Below are 21,225 nucleotides of genomic sequence, written 5' to 3'. Positions count from 1 at the left end.
TTTGCTTTCACATCTCTAAACACTGACGTGTGTTTTTAGAGAACTCCCGAAAGTGGTTCCCTCCCCTATTAGGAATTGCCCGCCCATAGCATTCCCCTGGAAAATGTTATCAAGGAGATTAACTGTCTGTGAATAAATATGGCAATTTTTGGAGGGAGCGTAAACACACAGAACACACTGCAATTACAGTCATGGCCCAACGGCGGGTAATTGCAGCAAGTACCTTGTATGGGTGGGTCCCCGCAGCCCAGCCGGAGCCACACGCAGCTTTGGAATGAGCTGCGCTTCCAGAGGAGGGAGCGGGTGTGGGCAGTGCTTCCAGACGTCCAGACACAGTGGAGGGTGCTGGGTCGGGCCCAGGGTGCCGCCTGTCTGTGGGGGGAGTGGTGGGTGGGTGGAAAGTTTGGCTGCATTTCACTTTGGATTCGTCATGCACCCCAATTGCAGTTCTAGCTTCTAGTGATACGGATGGGCTGTCGGATGCAGGGAGCCTGGCACATGGTGAAGCCATGAAGCTGGAGGAGGGTGGATGCTCCTCTGAGAGCACTGTCAGCTCGGCCAGCTGTTTTCTGGTATCTTTTGTGCATCTGAGCAAATGGATTCCTTAGATTTGAAATGTTGACTCCCATAAGCTCTTAGATACTGAAGGTCTCATCAGGTGACAGGCTTCCTAAAGCTAATATTTTAAAAGGGTCTAATAATGAAAACAAAAAGAGGTAATCTTGTAGTGTCATGTCTTCTTGGGTGTGGGAAAATTATAGACTTAGAGTTCTGAACCAAGGACCCTCAACCCACAGTGAGAGAAGGGGAGGGGTCCCACAGAAAGATGCCCATTAGTAGAGCAGAGGTGTGGCATCTGGGGACATATGCTGAGTGAGGTGACAGGGAGGATGGGGCACGGTGCCAGGTGCTGCTTGTGGGCACTGCCTCTCCTGCAGTTAAGCCTCTGATGTGCTTGTGCTGTGGAGGGGGCGGGGCTGTCCTCACTCCTCCTTCGCTTCATAGATGGATCCTAGCTCCAGATGGTTTTTCCCTCCCTGCGTCCCTCACTCGTCACCCCTCCACCTCCACTGACCCAGCTGGCCTCTGCCTCCGCCCCTGCCCCCAGCGCGCACCACATACCCTCTACCCAGCAGTGATGCCTTACAACCTGAAGCAGATCTCACAGGTTTCTGCTCAGAAGCCTCCCTGCCTCCCCTCCCACCCGGAGGAAGACCCAAAGCCCTCTCCTGGCCACAGGGGCTCTTTACCGAGCTGGCTGCTGCCTGTCTCCCTCCCTCCTGTCCTCGCCCCCCACCACACATCCCACCACCCACCCCACATTGGCCTCCGGGCTGTGCCCACTTCAGGGCCCTGGGCAGCTGCCCTTTCTGGAACCTTCCCCACGCTCCCTGGCTTGTCCCACACAGTGTCATCCATATCTGGGTTCCAGTGTCGTGTCCTCAGGGAGCCCTTCCCTGCATCCTGCTCTGTTTTTTCTAACACCACTCACCACAGTCCACTGTTGGTTGTTTTGCAGCACCACCCCCCCCCGCCCCCCATTAGAGTGTGAACTCCACAGGAGCAAGAGCTTGGCTGTACACCTGGCCCCTCGAGAGGAGCACACCTGCCTCCTAAACATGCTCAAGGCATACATACAAAAGGTATATTTTAAAGAACAAATAATGTCACAATGCTCATTAACCATTGCCTCACCTATTTAAGACTTTACTGGGGGCCTCGTTTTTACTAATCTTTAAAATGGAGCTGACACTTCCTCCTCAGTATAACTTTAGGTTAAAAGGATGCAAAGTCCTGGTAGCATTGCTCCTTGGATGCTTTCAGGGGTTGCCCTCCTCCTTGGTGACATCACTACCTGCCATGAAGATACCTGAACTGACACCTTCCCCTCCCTCCAAACAGGTGTGGCCAAGCTTTGTAAAAATTCCATTATAAAAAAAGCACTCTGGGACTTCTCTGGTGGCGCAGTGGTTAAGAATCCACCTGCCAATGCAGGGGACACGGGTTCGAGCCCTCGTCCAGGAAGATCCCACATGCCATGGAGCAACTAAGCCTGTGCACCACAACTACTGAGCCTGTGCTCTAGAGCCAGTGAGCCATAACTACGGAGCCAGCATGCCACAACTACTGAAGCCCACACGTGTAGAGCCCGTGCTCTGCAACAAGAGAAGCCACTGCCATGAGAAGCCTGTGCACAGCAATGAAGAGTAGCTCCCACTTGCCACAACTAGAGAATGCCTGCGTGCAGCAGTGAAGACCCAATGTAGCCAAAATATAAATAAATAAATAAATATTTTTTTAAAAAAGCACTCTTTGGACATACTTGTGTTATTGCAAGAAAAATGGGAAAGAAAGGAGTACAACTGTCCTCTTCTCCCCTGCTCCCCGTGTTGGTTCTCACGAGCACAGTGGAATCACAACATCTGCCACTGTTCCTTCTCCCACACATTTCCAGCATGTGTAAGATGCTGGACATGGCTTCATACACAATGAACAGAAGGTTGCCAGGTTTTGCCAGCCAAAGAAATACCTACCTTCTGCATGAATGTTCCATTTCCATAAATCTATCCTGAAAAAATAATCTTTAATGCAGTCACAGATTAAAGTGTCCAAAGATAGTTTGTACGACAGCAAAAATAGAGCACAACTTAAATGCTGCTAAATTAGCATAATGGTTAGATATTATAGTACATTCATTTCTTGGAATATTAATGTATTTATTAAAGTATATTAAAAATACTTTTATTGATAATTCCATGGGAGTACTTATAATTGAAAAAACCAGTACAAATGATACTTAATATAGCATGTTAAATTCCCCTCTGTTTTAGGCCCCTTTTAGCCACATTCTGTAAGTTTTGGTGTGTTGTGTTTTCATTTGCATTAATCTCAAAGTATTTTCTTTTTAAAAATTGTTTATTTATTTATTTATTTTTGGCTGCGTTGGGTCTTCGTTGCTGCATGCAGGCTTTCTCTAGTTGTGGCGAGCAGGGGCTACTCTTCATTGCAGTGCGTGGGCTTCTCATTGCAGTGGCTTCTCTTGTTGCAGAGCATGGGCTCTATGTGCGCAGGCTTCAGAAGTTGTGGCTCACAGGCTCTAGAGTGCAGGCTCAGTAGTTGTGGCTCATGGGCTTAGCTGCTCCGCGGCATGTGGGATCTTCCAGGACCAGGGATCGAACCTGTGTCCCCTGAACTGGTAGGCAGATTCTTATCCACTGCGCCACCAGGGAAGCCCTCAAAGTATTTTCTAATATCCCTTGTGATTTTCCTCTTTGATCCATTGATTATTCAAGAGTCTATTGTTTAATGTCCACATACGTATGTGTTTTCACGATTAAAAACTCTCACCAAAGTGGATATAGAGGGAACAGATCTCAATATAATTAAAGCTATTTCTGACAAACCCACAGCCAGCGTAATACTCAACAATGAAAAGCTGAAAGCCTTCCTGCTAAAATCTGTAACAAGATAATGATGCCCACTCTCATTACTTCTGTTCAGCATAGTATTGGAAGTCCTAGCCACAGTAATCAGCCAAGAAAAAGAAATAAAATGTATCCAAATTGGAAAAGTCATTACATGCAAATGACCTGATACTATATACAGAAAACCCTAAAGACTCCACACAAAAACTATTAGACTGATAAACAAATTCAGCAAGGTAGCAGGATACAAGATTAACAAACAGAAATCTGTTGTATTTCTTTACACTAATGAAATATCAGAAAGAGGAAGAAAAAAAATCCCTTTTAAAATTGTGTCAAACAAAAAATATCTGTGAATAAATCTGACCAAGGAGGTGAAAGACTTATATGCTGAAAACTATAAGATACTGATAAAGGAAAATGAAGATGATTCAAAGAAATGGAAAGGTAGCCCATGCTCTTGGGTTGGAAGAATTAATATTGTTAAAATGGCCATACTAACCAAAGCAATCTACAGATTTAATGCATTCCCTATCAAATTACCCATGACATTTTTCACAGAACTAGAACAAATAATCCTAAAATTCACACGAAACCACAAAAGACCCAGAATCGCCAAAGCAATCCTGAGGAAAAAACAAAGCTGGAGGCATAACCCTTCCAGACTTCAGACAATACTACAAAGCTATGGTAATCAAAACAACATGGTATTGGCACAAAAACAGACATATGGATCAAGGGAACAGAATAGAGAGCCCAGAAATAAACCTACACACCTACGGTCAATTAATCTTCCACAAAGGAGGCAGTAATATTCAATGGAGAAAAGACAGTCTCTTCATGTAAATCAGTGGAGTTAGAACACTCCCTCACTTCTTACACAAAAATAAACTCAAAATGGCTTAAAGACTTAAATATAAGACATGACACCATAAAACTCCTAGAAAAGAATATAGGCAAAACATTTTCTGACATACCAATGTTTTCTTAGGTCTGTCTCCCAAGGCAAAAGAAATAAAAGCAAAAATAAACAAATGGGACCTAATCAAACTTATAAGCTTTTGCACAGCAAAGGAAGCCATAAACAAAACGAAAAGACAACCAACTGAATGGGAGAAAATATTTTCAAACAATGTGACCAACCGACATGGGCTTAATTTAAAAAATATACAAACAACTCATACAACACAATATCAAATAAACAAACAACCCAATCAAAGAATGAGCAGAAGGCCTGAATATACTTCTTTCTCCAAAGAAGACATACAAATGGCCAATGGGCATATGAAAAGTTGCTCAACATCACTAATTGTTAGGGAAATGCAACTCAAAACTACAATGCAGTATCACCTCACACCAGTCAGAATGGCCATCATCAAAAAGTCTATAAATAATAAATATTGGAGAGAATGTGGAAAAAAGAGAACCCCCTCCTACATTGTTGGTGGGAATGTAAATTGGTACAGCCACTATGGAGAACAGTATGGAGGGCCCTTAAAAGACTAAAAATAGAGTTACCATATGATCCAGCAATCCCACTCCTGGGCCTATATCCAGAGAAAACTCTAATTTTAAAAGATACATGCACCCCCATGTTTGTAGCAGCACTGTTTACAATAACCAAGACATGGAAGCAACCTAAATGTCCATTGACAGATGAACAGATAAAGAAGTTGTGGTATATACAATGGAATATTACTCAACCATAACAAGAATGAAATATGCCACCTGCAGCAACATGAATGGACCTAGAGATTATCATACTAGGTAAGTCAGAGAAAGACAAATATCATATGATATCACTTACATGTGGAATCTAAAATATAATACAAATGAACAGAAACAGACAAAAATACAGAACAGAAACAGACTCACAGACATAGAAAATACATTTATGGTTACCAAAGGGGAAAGGAAGGGGAAGGATAAATTAGGAATTTGGGATTAACACATACATACTACTATATATAAAATAGATAAACAACACCGACATGGGCTTAATTTAAAAAATATACAAACAACTCATACAACACAATATCAAATAAACAAACAACCCAATCAAAGAATGAGCAGAAGGCCTGAATATACTTCTTTCTCCAAAGAAGACATACAAATGGCCAATGGGCATATGAAAAGTTGCTCAACATCACTAATTGTTAGGGAAATGCAACTCAAAACTACAATGCAGTATCACCTCACACCAGTCAGAATGGCCATCATCAAAAAGTCTATAAATAATAAATATTGGAGAGAATGTGGAAAAAAGAGAACCCCCTCCTACATTGTTGGTGGGAATGTAAATTGGTACAGCCACTATGGAGAACAGTATGGAGGGCCCTTAAAAGACTAAAAATAGAGTTACCATATGATCCAGCAATCCCACTCCTGGGCCTATATCCAGAGAAAACTCTAATTTTAAAAGATACATGCACCCCCATGTTTGTAGCAGCACTGTTTACAATAACCAAGACATGGAAGCAACCTAAATGTCCATTGACAGATGAACAGATAAAGAAGTTGTGGTATATACAATGGAATATTACTCAACCATAACAAGAATGAAATATGCCACCTGCAGCAACATGAATGGACCTAGAGATTATCATACTAGGTAAGTCAGAGAAAGACAAATATCATATGATATCACTTACATGTGGAATCTAAAATATAATACAAATGAACAGAAACAGACAAAAATACAGAACAGAAACAGACTCACAGACATAGAAAATACATTTATGGTTACCAAAGGGGAAAGGAAGGGGAAGGATAAATTAGGAATTTGGGATTAACACATACATACTACTATATATAAAATAGATAAACAACAAGGACCTACTGTATAGCACAGGGAACTATATTCAATATCTTATAATAACTACAATGGAAAAGAATCTGAAAAAGAATATATGTACATATAAAACTGAATCACTTTTGCTGTATAACTGAAACTAATCCAACATTGTAAATCAACTATACTTCAGTTGAAAAAAGATGAGTGTATTGTTTAATGTCTACATGTGTTTGTGTTCTCCAAGTTTGCATCTGTTATTGATTTCTAAGTTCATTCCATTGTGGTTAGAAAACGTAGTTGGTATGATATCCATCCTTTAAAAATACAGAGTCTTGTTTTATGACCTGTTCTGTGGTCAGTGCTGCAGAGCATCCCATGTGCACTTGGGAAGATGTGTATTCTGCTGTTGTTGGGTGGCATGTTCTGTAGTTGTTTCTTAGGTCTAGTTCATTTATACTATTGTCAAGTCTTCTATTTCTTTACTGATTTTCTGCTAGTTCTATTCATTATTGAAAGTAAGTTATTGGAGTCTCCAGCTTATTGTTTAATTGTCTGTTTCATCCTTCAGTTCTGTCAGTTTTTCTTCATGAGTTTTGGACCCTGTTGTTAGGTGCATTTATGTTTATAATTATACAACTTCCTGACAGATTAACCCCTTTATCATTATAAAATATCCTTTATCTTTAGTACCAACTTTTGTTTTAAGTCTATTTTGTCTAATATTAATATAGCTAACCTAACTCCATTTTGAGTACCATTTGCATGTTACATATTATCTGTGGCTGCTTTGTGCTCCTGTGGCAGAGTTAAGTTAATAGGAAAGAGATCTTGTGGCCTGCAAAGCCTAACAAATTTACTCTCAGGTCCCCTGAAGAAAAAGTTTGCCAACCTCTGGAATATAATAAAGTAGCTATATTAAATTAATTTTTTTGGTAAAGAATTGAAGTTGGAATTGGGAAAGGTGTTAACTTAAAGTTTGCTTATCACCACATGGTTATTTTCAAAGCTCTATTGTCAAGAATAAATTCATCGGAATGTTTGGATTGTGAGCTATGTTATGCTGTGGCAGGTTTTTTTTGCTTACCTTATAGAAATTAAGGATCAGTGATAGTTGAATTAATTCAAGCAATGTTTTTTGTGCTCTGAATAAATTTGTATAGTAACTTCCTTGGAAAAACCTTGTACTTGGAACAATTGGTCCAGTCACTTTAGTTTAAGCATTTGAAATACAATATTATGAATTTCTGAGTTTAAGAAGGAAGAATGCCTGTGTAAAGGCACTGACCCCACAGGAGGACACCTGGTGGAATTCCTCAAGCTTTCAGGTGACTTTGCCTTTCCGGCCTCTATTCAATGGGTACAATATAACTCTTCTGACAATGCTGTGTGAAAATAAGGTTATGTGTGTGAAAATTCCTCATAAACTGTAAGAATAAACAGTTGTCTGTTACTATTATTATTACTAATATTGTTACTAGTATATAATAGAGATGCAGAAGAGTTTTTTCTTCTGTTGGTAATGCATACCCTTAAACCTAGATTTTTTTTTTAAACTGTTAAGCTCTCCATTAATTTAAAACTATTATAGGCTTTTCCAAACTCAAACCTCAACTTCTTCACTCTTTCTTAAAAAAATTATTTATTTATTTCATTAATTTATTTATTTTTAATTATTTATTTTTGGCTGCATTGGGTCTTTGTTGCTGCGTATGGGCTTTCTCTAGTTGCGGAGGGCAGGGGGTCGCTTTTCCAAACTCAAACCTCAACTTCTTCACTCTTTCTTAAAAAAATTATTTATTTATTTCATTAATTTATTTATTTTTAATTATTTATTTTTGGCTGCATTGGGTCTTTGTTGCTGCGTATGGGCTTTCTCTAGTTGCGGAGAGCAGGGGCTCCTCTTCATTGCAGTGCACGGGCTTCTCATTGTGGTGGCTTCTCTTGTTGTGGAGCATGGGCTCTAGGTGTGTGGGCTTCAGTAGTTGTGGCACGGGACTCATTAGTTGTGGCTCGCAGGCTCTACAGTGCAGGCTCAGTAGTTGTGGCGCATGGGCTTAGTTACTCCGTGGCATGTGGGAGGCGCATGGGCTTAGTTACTCCGTGGCATGTGGGATCTTCCTGGACCAGGGCTTGAACCTGTGTCCCTTGCATTGGCAGACAGATTCTTAACCACTGCACCACCAGGGAAATCCCTATTTTATTTATTCATTTTTGGCTGTGTTGGGTCTTCATTGCTGCGTGTGGACTTTCTCTAGTTGTGACGAGCAGGGGCTACTCTTTGTTGCTGTGCGCGGGCTTCAGTAGTTGTGGTGCATGGGCTTCAGTAGTTGTGGTGCACAGGCTTAGTTGCTCCACGGCATGTGGGATCTTCCTGGACTAGGGCCCGAACCCGTGTCCCCTGCATTGGCAGGCGGATTCTTAACCACTGTGCCACCAGGGAAGCCCCTCTTTCACTCTTGAGGTTTCTTAACTTTAAAGTCTACTAGAATATGTAAAAAATGAGTTTCTTTAAATATTTGGTTAACTTCTGAAAGTTTGCACATTGTAGAGGCATCAAGATTTCTTATTTAGGTTAAATGGTTCATAACTTAATGAAGGTGGATTTGCAACTTTAGATAGAAAATCTAGTGTAAGAAAGACATTGCGTAGGAATCTAGATTTGTTTTTACTTTAGGTTGGAATTAGCAATTCAGTTTGGCTGAACTGTTTACCACAGTTAAACATTCAAACATTGATTCAGCTATGAATTGGCAATACACTGCTTTGTATAAGGTATAAAAGGTGACAGGAAATTGCTATATGTAAGATGATTTTCCCTATTGACATTATTTTCTAAGCTGTAGGTTCTGAGAGAGAGAGAGAACAAGACTTAATATGCTTATGGAGTGAGACAGACCTGTGTTTTGGCTCCAGCTGTGCTTAGATGCTAGTTTTGTGAATTTGGGCAAGATGCTTGAAGCCTGTATTTCTCTGTAAAATGGGAATATTACCTACCTCCTAGCCTTGTTGTGAGATGCATAAAGGCACATTGGGTCCTTGTGATGTCCCTGGTTAGCAGGGGTAGGAGGACAAAGCGTGGGTCAGATAATAAAGTCCAAAAGTTAAATAGCCAGGCTAAATTTCATGTAATACTGAAACAAACAAATAGATTATGACATAGCATTAATTTTATCATTAATCATTAGCATTTTTAGAAGTACTGCATGACAGCTTAGCACCACACAATATATATTATTTACAAATATGTACATACTTAAATAAATAGCAAATGAATACATAAATACATAATACATATTTAATGCATATATACATAAATAAGTATTATGTTTCTAAAATGTATACATGTTTACTATAGATCATTTGGAACGTGGTAATTCAGAAAGAAGTAAATATCAATCTTGTGCAACCTTTCCTGTCACTCATAGACTTTTACCATCCTCATGTACTTATAGTTTTGTATTCTGTGTCTGTTGCCTTGTTATTATGTTTTATGTATCATGAAATATTCTGCAAAAATATGATTTTTAAAAACTACAAAGCTTCTGCTGTAATGATTGTTACCAATTACTTCATTCATGAATTTTTGAATGGGTTATGCATTCCTATACGATCCTTGTGCAATCTTGTTGTTTTTGCTGGACGTATTCCTACAGGGCTCCTGAAATCTGAAGGAAAAAGCCTTTCCAATATAGATGCCCCAATTGTCAGAGTGTCAAAAATAAGCTGGGGGCCAGTTTCAGAGGCCCCCCCCCACCCCCCACTCACTGACATTGGCCCCCAGCTTATTTTTAGTCTTTGCCTAAAGGCAGACAAAAATGGCATCTTCTTATTTTTAATTTGTGTCTCTTTGATGGTAAGATTGAACTTTATTTCCTTAGTGTTATGTTTCTTTTTAAATCACCTGTTTTTCCCCAGTTTAAAAAAATAATTGTTTACTTTTCATTAAATTTATAAGATATATAGACATATACCATCATGTATATTAATTTTTATCTAGTATATATGTTGCAGGTATTTTTCCCACTGAATCATTACTTTCAGTTTTGTTGAATTTTTTTTGACACATAAAAGTTGAAAACTTTCATATAGTCATATCAATCAGTCTTTAGTTTTTTATACCTTTTAACTTATAAAGTTCTTCCAAACCCTGAAATATCAAATAGTCACTTACATTCATTTTTGTTTTCCTTATGATTTTGTTTTAATTTCTCTCATACATTTTACAGTGTATTTTGTGAGGGTAGAAAGTATGTTTTTCCCTTCATATAATAAATTTTCCAGGAAGAATTTATTGAATTTTTTTCCTCACCAATTTAAAATCCTACTTTCATTGTATTCATTTTTTTCGTTTTTTTACTCCAGACCACCAGTCTTACCCTGCATATTCCTTTGCACATTTATAAACATTTTAACATGTGGTGGTGAAAAATCACTTAAATTGTTTTCTTAGGTATTTTCACCCATTTATTTTTCCATGTAAATATTAGAAATATTTTCAAGCCAATATAAATGGGTTGAAAAAATGTCACCAAAAAAAAGTCCCTGTAGAGTTTTGGTTGGGCTTGCTCTGATAGAAGGAGAATCAACATCAATATGGTGTAGCGTGTTTCCATTTAGGGCCATGGTGGTCCTCGTATTAGCCAGGTTTTCCTTTTAACTTGTTCAGAAAGCACTGCCGTTTCCTTCATGAAGATTCTGCACAGTAATTTTTAAATTTATTTCTTTACATTTGTAATTTTTGTGCTATTGTGAATGGTCTGCCTTCCTTGGATAAGCTCCCTCCCCCAGATTTTTGAGCTAGTGATTACAGATGTAGAAGTATGCTGTTCAATTGCATGTGGCTCTTTCATTGAAGTTTTTGATTATGATCATATCATGATAGTTCTATCATACTTATATTCATCTATATGTATTTATATTTACCACTATAGTATGATCTATTCCTTTAGTGTCTTTTGTTTAAAAATATTTGTTTAATATTAATTTACTGTCTTAAAAAATTATTTTCTCATATATTAATGTTTGTCCTATAATATATTTTCCCACATTAAAATTTCTTTTGGTTTCAATTTGCTTTAAGTGTATCCCATAATGAACACTTTTATTTTTGTGTATTGTTTGAATAAAAATAAATTAGCAATGTAAAATTATCCCTAAGGTTCATTTTAATGGAACCTAAGATCAAATAAATAATGGTATAGGTTAATTATGCTTTTTTAGGTGGCTTTTTGTGTTTGTAAATTAATCTTCCAGTTGTTTCAAGCAAATTCAATGAAAAATCAGTTTACTAGAATATTAAAACTAATTTACAGTGAAAAAAAATGAATACATTAGATATTCCATCTAAAGGAATGTACAAGTAGAACTTTATCATCATCTTAGCATTCTACATTTAATTACGAAAAATAACCTTTCAAATTCTTTAGCACCCTTCTTCTAAAGAGCCCTATTTGGTCTTGTTCCCATTGTAGAGATAAGAACTCTGACCCTGGGAAGGTCAAATAATGTGCACCCACCTGGATTTCCATCTATGAAGAGGTGAACTGATAGTTGAACCATGGAGGTGACCAGTGTCCTCCCGGCTATGATCTGGGTGGACTAGAGAGTTTGGAGAAAAGGAAGAGCTAGTAGTTTGTGTGCATTTGGGCAGTTGTTGTTCTTATGAAGTAAATGATTTTATAAATCATTTTTAGACACCTTTGTAAGATTAAGTATGTTATGTGAACTTTCATTTCCCAAAATGAATAGTATTTTCATAGTCTTCATGCAATCAAAGTTGGAAATTGATCTATTAAACTGATCTATTTAAATAAGGATTTACCTTCTAGTGGGTTATGGACTGCATTGTTTGTTAAAAGAGAGAGGGAGAATTGCATTATAAATAGATTACATAGATTAGTAGATTGTAAAATTCGAGCAGAATGTTTTTCCTACAGATGATCAAATTCTAGGGTGGGACCCACACCTTTTGTAGCCCAGAGTAAGCTATAACAGAAATTCTCACACCCATTCTTACAGTAGGCTTTTCTACTCCTAATGAGAATAATACCGTAAATGTGGAGATCTTAGATCTTTTCACTTTGTAGATAGGTCACACCTCAAAAATTCATACAGATAAGACAAAAAAATCAGTTTTTCTCACTTAAAATTTTTTCGTAATGTCATATTATCTCAGAACTGTGTAGCATAGTATTTGATGTAGCAGGTTAGGGAGAGAAGTAACCAAATCTGTGGCATGGTTGATGGTAACGTTTTAAAGAGATATTAAAAGCATGGCGATATTTTTGAAAATATCAAACCAATGTATACTCTTAAAAAACTTGTATTTTTAAAGAAAACTCTGTATTTCATTTATTTTTACTGTGCCCATCATTAACAGAAATCTGGACTTTTGCCTTACATAAAACCAATTATATTCTTTAGGCACAGAAAGGAAAAATTTTGAGTTCATTTGGTTTTTCATATTTTTCCACTTTTGTTTTAAAAGCAAAACCAGAAAAGCAACATAAGATCAGTCATTTTATTCATCATAAGTTTTATTGCTCTGCAAGTTCTGTTCACTAACTTCAAACATTTTAAATTATAAATGTTAACTATTACTGATAATAAAGGAACAGGTATATCTCACTTTTAGAAATATTTTAAGTCCTCTGTAAGTTATTTACTATAGGCATTCTAGATCCCCTATGATGGAAATTTCTGGTTTAAAAAAGATTTAAGTAATTTTCCTCCTTATCTTAAAATTCCTTCCATAAGACACAATTGTTAGAGTAACCCTCAGATTATCAGCCTAGAATTGGAAAGGCAAAATTTCCTTTCATTTGCAAGAGTTGGAACTGAATTGACCCATCAATTTAAAACACAAAGGTAATAATAGCCTGTGTAAAGCAAAATGTATCATCCTAAGGAGGGAAGCTATTTCCTTGGTAAAGTTAACATTTCCTCGAAAATGGCTAATAAATAAAACCAGTCTTTTGTTTTTAACATTTCCAACATAATATCATTTTCTTGGAAAAAGCCACTTTTCACATGTGTGGAATATCTAATCATTACAGTAAGCTTAATAAAGGATGTTTGCAGAATTCATTCCTGAGTTTGGTTTTAGCCCGTGTCCTGTAATAACCAGGAGAGGTGACCTGGTGTGAGGAGAGGTGACCTGGTGTGTCGGGTGAGAGTTGGAAGAGGTGAGCTCTAAGCTTCTTTGCCGTCTGCAATGTTAAGACCATCTGCTAATAGATAACAGAGTTGGTGCATTTAAGTTTTCCATCTTCTTCCTGCCTGGCCACTCCTGGGAGTGAGAAGAGCTGTTGGGAGGGGCTGAGGGGAGCGTCTGGGAGAAGGGTGTGTCCCCTCGGAGGTGTCAGACTGTGCAGGCACCCAGACCCCATGATGGACGATACTGTGCTGCAGAGCCCAGCCCGGCCCGGAGACGTGCCCCTTGTTCCCGTGCAGTTGCAGTGCTGACTGAGTTTCACAACAAAATAGACATCAAGATTTTTATAAATGTCTTTTTATAAGTCTCTTTTTTTGAACTCTGAAGGCAGAGGTTATTGTGGACCACTGGTTTGAGACCTTGACACTCCCATGGCGGAACAGGCCCGCCATTGACTCTGTAGATACTATTTTAGAAGTGTCTAAAGTAGAACCTTGAGACGGTTGCAGAGCCATAATCCCTCCTTTATGCAACGAGAAATCAATGCCATTTATGAAATGAGAAAACAGGCCTAAATGTGCAAGTAGCTGATCTGTGGCTGCAGCTTTCTGGTTCTCCTGTCACCTCCCTGGGTCCTCTCCCTAGAATGCCACACAGATTTCTCCTGGTTTAGAATATGAGGTTACGTTAATCATTTTGAGTATTGATAATCTCAACTGATCAATAACCTCAACTAATTGGGTTAAGTGAATAGTTATTTGTGTCAATTTTTGTTTTTGTTTTGATGGAGCACAGCTGCTTGTGTTTTATGGAATTTAACTTCTGAGTGCTCAGTGGTTTGATGTCAACTTGGTAGAGGGTGGGGGGTGGAGAGAGTTCAATTTAATCCAATTGATTTTAGCAAATAGCAAAAAATTTAACTGTAATATCTTTTTTTTTTTGAAAGGATGTTCTAGCTTCTTGAGAGAACCTTCTTACATACATATTCTTCACAAGCCAAATGGACATTTTGTGTTTGGGAGGTATACACCTTACACAAATAGTGCAGATGTTTGTGCATTTTCCTATTAATTTTTAAACATTGGTCCCAGACTCTGACAAACTTCACAATACCAGGTTAATATGGCTGGCTCTGCCTTTATCTTCTGTCTGTCCCCAAAAATGGAAATGCAAAAGAATTTCCTCTTTTTTGTACACAAAATAAGTTCCCAAACCAGAAATAGTTCCAAGGGAAATCCAAAGTGGCCTAATTGAAATTTAAGAAGACTTTTTCATTTATCTTTTGAAGTAACAGACTCCCTTCTGCCCAGCTTGAAGACGTGGAAACCTCAGGGATCACAAGGAAACATGTATTTTCCAGAGCAACTTAAAAAAATCGCAGGAAAATGAGGCCCAGGTTGGCATGGGTGGTCCTGAGGAAAAGGGCAAGTGAGGATTTGGACTGCAGACCCAAAGGCGTTGCTCTGCAGACGTCACTGCTGACACCAGGTGATGGGCATCGTTTCTGGTGCCTGTCATCACTTCTGTGTAAGCAGATTTCCACCTGCTGTGACGTTTCTTCTGCCCAAAGGGTTTCCATTTCCTTTCCCAGAGTACAGGTCTACCTGGGATGAATTCTTGCCATTTTTCTAGGTCTGAAGAAGTCTTTATTTCTTTTTTGTTTTCAAAATATGTTTATACTGGGTGTAGAATTATAGGTGGACAGTTTTTTCTTTCAATACTTTGAAGGTGTTGCTTCACTGTCTTTTTTGCTTTGGTGTTTCCAATGACAAGTTTATCATTCTTGTCTTTGCTTCTCTGTACATAATGTATTTTTTCTCTGTTTTTATGATTCTGTCATTGATTTTTAAGCAGTTTGAATATGATTTGCCTGGGGTGTCATTTTCTTCTTGTTCTTGTGCTTGGGATTTATTGAGTGTTTTGAATCTATGATTTATAGTTTTCATCAAATTTGGAAAATTTTTGGTCATTATTTCTTCATCCATTTTTCTCTGCTCCCCCATCCACCCCCCCGACTCTATTTCAGATGTATTAGCTTACTAGAAGTTGTCCCACAGCTTACTGATGCTCTTTTTATACCCTCCCATCTTTCTTAAAAATCTGTTTTTCATATTGGATAGTTTCTATTTCTCTGTCTTCAAGTTCATTAATTTTTTTTCTTTTAAGATGTCTAATCTGCCGTTAATCTCATCCAGTGGGTTTTTCATCTCAGACTTTGTAGTTTTCAACTCTAGAAGTTTGATTTGGGTCTTTATTTTTAAAATCTCTTCCAAACGTCTACTTAACAATTTAATCTTTCCTCTAGTTTCTTGAACACACAGATTATAGTTGTCGCAACTATGTTAGTGCCCTACTCATTGTCATCTGTATCGTTTCTGCATCTGTTTGTATTGCTTGATTTTTATTTTCTTGATTACCTTTCTTCTTCTTTGCATGCCTGTGGTTTTTTATCACCAGGCCAAGTGTTATGAATTTTACTTTATATGCTGTTGGACACTTCTGTACACTTTGAACTAAGAAACTTTCTACCCTAGCTGGTGACAGCAAGGACTATTCCTGGACCACTGGGAAATTCAGAGATCCTTCCTTTGCTTTTTTTTCAGGTGGTTCTTTCCCTGGCCTTGGGTTGTTTCCTCAGGGGACCCTCTGTTGGTCTCCAGAGCAGCTGGCCTCTCTGGGCAGCTCTCCCTTTTTGGCACCCTGCCCTGCAAACTGCAGCGGCCTTGATCTCCCTGGACCTTCAGCTCTGTCCCCCACCGGCTTGGGGAGACCGAGGGCTCTGCCTGGTTCCCCATCCTGTCTGCAGCCTGAGACCCTTCAGACAATAAAGCAGGGCAAGTGTGGGGCTCACCTCAATTGCTCCCCTCTCACAGCTTCCTGCTGTCCAGTGTCTGAAAACCATTTTTTAAAAAAAATTTATTATTTATTTTTGGCTGCATTGGGTCTTTGTTGCTGTGTGTAGGTTTTCTCTAGTTGCGGTGAGCGGGGGCTACTCTTCGTTGCAGTGGCGGGCTTCTCATTGTTGTGGCTTCTCTTGCTGTGGAGCACAGGCTCTAGGCACGTGGACTTCAGTAGTTGTGGCGCATGGGCTTAGTTGCTCTGTGGCATGTGGGATCTTCCCAGACCAGGGCTTGAACCCGTGTCTCCTGCATTGGCAAGTGGATTCTTAACCACTGCACCCCCAGGGAAGTGCTGAAAACCATTTTTAAAAAATGTATTTTGTCCCAGCTTCTTACTTGTTTCAAAGTGGAGAGTAAATCCTGTATATTCCACTTGGTCAGAAGTGGAAGCTGGCGATCATCTTTGGAAATGGAATTATACTTTGTCTTCTCTAAAACTCCAACTCAGAGATTAATAGTGTGTTTTGCTGCCCTTCCACAGCCAGGTCTCAGAGTAGCGCATTCCGCTGTGTTCAAAGAAAAATAAAGACAGCCTAGTACCCAAAAAATAGCTTGTTTTAATTTAAAGTGGAACAGAATGAGTATTTTTTCCTCAGTGTTTAAGTGTGATTGATCGTAGATAAATTAAAGGACTTTGATATCATCAGCAGAACATTCTTGCCAGCCCAGGGACAAATACAAGTGTTCTTGGAAAAGGTCTGTGGGTGTGCTTAGGGCGTCCTTGTTATTTTCCCTCCCTTTGAATGAAAAAAGAAACTTATTTATTTTTATAGTAATGTTTCCTCAAAGTGATTGTGTAGCAGGGTAGAACATAACACTCTACATTACAAAGCAGAAACAAATCGAGCTTTGTACTCAGCACAGGGCATGATATCCAAACTACAGAAGTGTTCTTTAACACGGTAAGAATCTGAGTGAGGTTCCTGTTTCCTGACTTATTTTTAAAGTGTGATTGATACCGTGCTCTTTATCAGAGGGATAGTCAGAAACTAAGGAAACTGTTTAAAAGACAAACAAACAAAAAAACAACTAACTCCTAGGCGTCAGTTTCTTAGCAGGCCAGGCAGGCACTACAGCTGTCATCTTTGCTCCTGTAAATGTTCGCTATGTCTCCTGATAATTGCGTCCACTTCAGAGGAGCTGTGTGGGGAGAAACATGGACCAGGCACTGAGCGAGCATCGCCATCGCTCCAGGTCCTGCGTGATGCTGTGCACTGTGCCGGCAGGCATCTTCCAGCCCGTGCCTCAGTTTCCCCGGCCTCACAGAGTGGAGAGCAGTGGGGCTGGGCCTGGGGAGACACACAGTAACTGGCAGAGTGAGCTGTGGTACAGCTGGATTAGGTGTGATGTCGGTCCCCGTGTGTCTGATGACCCATGTTCACTGTCCCTGTGTCCCTGACACTTGTGATGTTTCTGGGTCCCTGAAGCTTTTCCTCCCCACAATCTCACTAGTGCTTTTTAATTATTTTCTTGTAAATTTTTTTTCTTGTAAACGATCAGGCCCTGCCCTGATCATTTTGTCTTTCTCCTCTCTCTTCCCTCTCTGTCTTCATCTCCTGTTTCTCTTAGTTTTTTCCTCTCCTTTCTTTCCCCAACTCTGCTGTATGTCTTGGTGGGATGCTTCACTCTCTCTGTGGCCAGGAACTGGCCAGTCAGCAAAGTTTGCCTCTGGCCTTCTTCCTCTTAATCACCCAGCTCTGTATCTGTAGAGAGCCTGCAAAGAGCCCAAATGGTCCACGTCTGCCTGGGACATCCCAGCAGCTCCCTTCTGGGCTCCTGCAGTGTCCTTGATGCTGGCCTTCCCCGCCTCCTGTGTTCCACCCACACTGACCCCTCTGGGACCCATGCTCACTGGACCCCATTGTCTGGTGGCTTAAGTCTGTTAATGGGTTGTAATTAGTGAAGTGAAGAGAAATTTCTGCTAAGGTGGTGTCAGGTCACCTGTGACCCCTGCTGGATGACACATGTCCTCCACCTCATTCAAACACACACTGTTGTCATGGCTAGGAGACTTGTGCTGACTCCAGATCAGGGCAGTTACTTCTCTGCTTCTGTCAGGCTGTGGTTAAAGGGAAGGCTGTGCTACACTTGGCTTCTAGGCATAATTATGGTGTGTCTTTGCATGCCTCACCTCCCTGGCTTTGCAGATGAATTTCTGGCCACCCAGTGGTCATCCCCTGGATCCCAGTAGTGGTACTTTCTGTGGAAGCCTTTTCCATCAGACCCGGGAGACCTCGTCTTGTAAGTCCTGGCCAGGACTGTTTGCTCTGTTTTCAGACTGTGGTACAAACATTGCGTGTTGTAGGCAGGTAGGAGGTAAAGCCCTGTGGACATAGAGTCATAGTTTCATGGTATATATTTAAGTTGCAAAACAGTCTGTGTGCCCAGAACTCTGTGGGCGTTGTTACACTTTGAAAACAAACAAGTATCGATGTGTATTTCCCAGAACATCTTCAGATTTAAAGGAACCCTAAAATATGCAGGTGAGAGGATTGGCTTGCTCTTGAACTGCCTACCAGCAGCTTTGAATTCTAAGCAGTGCAGACACATCAGGCTCAAATCGTCCATTTGAATTCATCCGCGCCTTCATCCCTGCACTCCATCTCCTGGCAACCCCACTGCTGTACTGTCAGGTAACCACAGACAGGAAAGTTAAGGAAACTTGAACCAGGCCCTTGGGCTTTCGGCAGCAGGTCTTATTAGAAGGTTTTCAGGAGATGAGGAGTTCGGGGATAGTTTTCCTGCTCTGGCCTCCTCATATCTCACCCCCCACTCTGTAACACTTACATGGATCACAGGGAGTTAACATTAAGTGATGGGGAAACTGCCATCAAGCCTTCATCTCTAGTTGAAGACCCTGACTTTGAAAACTAGATTCTAAAATGCACATTGTCATTTTTGGAAAAAAAATTCGTGTAATTAATTTCTTATGTCAGGTGGTTTACCATACACGTCCTAGATCTACCTGAAGTGCATATAGTCTGCAGCGTGGGTGACCCCAAGGCAGACCACTTCTGTATCGGCTGCCAGCCGGGATCTAACCAGCCAGTTCTGCGACGGCAGAACTGAGAATATAGGCCATGGGAAAGGGGGCAAAGTATCTTCCATCCCCTTCTCGTTTCTACTTCAGGATTTTTAGCAACAAGTCCTCATGCTTAAATTACCGTGTGCTGTGCTCGCTTCGGCAGCACATATACTAAAATTAGAACGATACAGAGAAGATTAGCATGGCCACTGTGCTAGGATGACACGCAAATTCGTGAAGCATTCCATATTTTTTGTATAACTGATTCACTTTGTTATAAAGCAGAAACTAACACACCATTGTAAAGCAATTATACTCCAATAAAGATGTTAAAAAAAAATTACCGTGTGCTGTTAGACCAAAGATGAGCGGTGGTCATGGAAACATCTTCCCGCCTCCCGGCGTATACAGGGTGATGAGCACTGTTCTCAGGCACATGGTGCATCTATGTAACTATGAGTGAGTTTGAGGTTTTCCCAAGAAGGAAAGGAAAATGAGCACAAATAAAAATTTCTGAAAGCAGAAATTTAATTGCGTGTTACCTTGAAGATAGACTTTACCAAACAAAAACAAAAACAAAAACAGCCATCCTTATATAAATGTGCCCTTTGTTAATGTTAGCTCACAACAAATTTGTGGTGAAGTGGACGGAGTTCTTAACGTTGGTTGCTCATTTGATTTTTCTCGTCTTTAGTTTTGAAAGAAACACCATAATTTTGAGAAAGTCAAAGTGAAATGTGTGTCCTCCATCACTCTGCCATCAGTAATTGTTTCTGGTGCCCTTAGTTCATGGCTCGCCACTCCCACCCTGCTCCCACTAGACTCTGTGGGAGGTAGGGGCCTTACAGGCTCCCTCCTGTAGCCCATCTCTTGGGGACTCCTCCACTGTGACATGCGGTGCCCACCATCCCACACTCAGCTGGGTTCTTTCGGGGGGGTGGTCCCACCTCCCCGCCTCCCACCCTCCCATCTGGGGCCGCCCAGGGTTCTCTTACTTGGAGTGCAGACTGTCCCAGTGCTGGAAGCTTCCACAGGGCTCAGGCTTCAGAGAACACAAGCAGGGATCCTCCCATGCAGCCATCATGTCTCCCCTCCCCACCATGTGGGCCGTCTCCTGTAAGGACTGTATTGCCCACTTGTGGCCTCCCTGCATACCCCCATCTCACGGCCAGTCAGTGAGCACATCACATCCTCCCAACCGTGTCCTGAAATCCAGGAAAGCCTGTGCTGATGTTAGCATGTGTGAATCCCCCCAGCCTTTAATCCTAAAGCCAAACTCCACCTTCTCTAAGAAACTTCTTCTAAGTTCCCCCAAAGAGTAGACAGCATTTGGCATAAAAATATTATAGATCCAGGCTGGTCACCTGATGGGGGAAAATACTGGCATAAAAATCCATGAGTCGTGAATCACTAGTTCCTTATACAAACTGTTTTCTCACCTGGGAAACAGGAGACAAACGGGAGAGTGTTTTGATGAGAGTTGATCGATAAGTTGTGCTGAAGTATAGGTATCCCACACTTTTCGAAGGTTCGGTTTATGCCACTTTGTTTTTACTTTTATTTATTTATTTTTTTGCGTTCACTTTTGCTAACCAAAAGAAATCCAAAGAGGATTTTTGCTTTTATGAAAAAAGGCAAAAAGCAAAAATAGCGTTTGTTTTGCAGCGAGTGGTAATAGAGGCAATGCACACCTCAAAGAGTGACACCACCAAGCTCTTCCTCTGGGAACCACACTCAGCATCTCTGCATCAAGTAGCTTTGAACTGTGTGAGCATCTGTGCTTTATCTAGATTTATTTTTGTGCATCCCTTGCCAGATGTGTCGTAAGGTAATTGCTTCTTTATTTATGACATTTCAGGTCAGGAAAGGTTTCATAGAAACACTCTGCTTTTGGATAGTGGGGGAAACCTGTCATCCGTTTTTGCTCA

At 40.2% G+C, this 21,225-nt stretch overlaps 1 protein-coding gene and 1 non-coding gene across 2 annotated transcripts in view; both read left to right on the top strand.

Moving 5' to 3' along the window:
• ATP10A (ATPase phospholipid transporting 10A (putative)) overlaps nt 1-21,225 on the top strand; it is a 188,843-nt gene that overhangs the window by 31,263 nt on the left and 136,355 nt on the right. The window lies entirely within an intron of this gene.
• On the top strand, nt 19,445-19,551 carry LOC112061911 (U6 spliceosomal RNA). Its single transcript, XR_002890436.1, has one exon. It is a non-coding gene; the product is annotated as a U6 spliceosomal RNA (small nuclear RNA).

The sequence above is a fragment of the Physeter macrocephalus genome, chromosome 11, assembly GCF_002837175.3.
Source record: "Physeter macrocephalus isolate SW-GA chromosome 11, ASM283717v5, whole genome shotgun sequence".
In the NCBI taxonomy this organism is placed as follows: Eukaryota; Metazoa; Chordata; class Mammalia; order Artiodactyla; family Physeteridae; genus Physeter; species Physeter macrocephalus.
The sequence above is the reverse complement of the archived record's forward strand: the minus strand, read 5'-3'. Positions and strand labels throughout refer to the sequence as shown.